The sequence below is a fragment of the Propithecus coquereli genome, unplaced genomic scaffold (assembly GCF_000956105.1).
Source record: "Propithecus coquereli isolate 6110/MARCELLA unplaced genomic scaffold, Pcoq_1.0 Scaffold44, whole genome shotgun sequence".
NCBI lineage: Eukaryota > Metazoa > Chordata > Mammalia > Primates > Indriidae > Propithecus > Propithecus coquereli.
In genome coordinates, this window is record NW_012150174.1 from 11,815,198 (window position 1) to 11,816,097 (window position 900).

Genomic DNA, 900 nt, shown 5'->3' on the forward strand with positions numbered 1-900 from the left:
AGAATTTGTTATATTCTCTAAAAATTATTAAACAAAGGATATAGAACTATGAGTGAACCCCTCGATGGAAACAAAAGAATAAATTGACCACTTGAGAATTGACAGAATCTGGAAAGATTAGTTGTTTTTGTGTCTGAATTGAACTGCTCAATTTCCACTACAGAAAATAATGATGCTCCACGGTGCCTTTGAATTCACAATTGAATCTCTAGAGTCTTCAGAGATTTTTCCTCAAAGGAAAACAGAAATGAAGATACCTATATAACCAGTATGACTTTGAGTTGTTACTGAAAGATGAATGAGTTCTCATTGCAAGAGGTAAGACGTTGGCTTTTGTTAGTGAATCTAATGTACTGATTTTCATTTACCCTTTGAGAACACTTTATATCTGTACCCACAAGCCATTGTGCAGAAACAGGGCAGATGCGACCAAGCAATCAGCTACTGAGAAACTTTGGCTAAATTGCTCTGTTTCCACCATCAGTTTCATGTGAATAAACAGGCATAATCCAAGTCACCAGCATTCCCTGTTTGTCTACCCATAAGACAGAAACTCACATGGTCTTTCAACACCATTCAAACTCAGCACTCTGCCGAAATGCTAATAAACTCACGAGCTTTCAGACATTTTGGGCACTTACAGATGTTACAAAGATTTCAATTAAAGATTAAAAATGTGAAGATGATGTAAATATTTTCAGAAAGACTTACTTTGCTTATGGATCCAAATAGTTTTATCTTAGAAGCAACAATGTATTAGACAAAGCTTGAGACATAAAGTCAGAAAACTAGGATATGAGAGTCAACCTGGACACTAGCTTCATGATCCTTCTTCAATTTTAGGCTATACTATTCAGCTCTGTATCATGTTGAAGACAATATTATTGATTCTGCAAAACC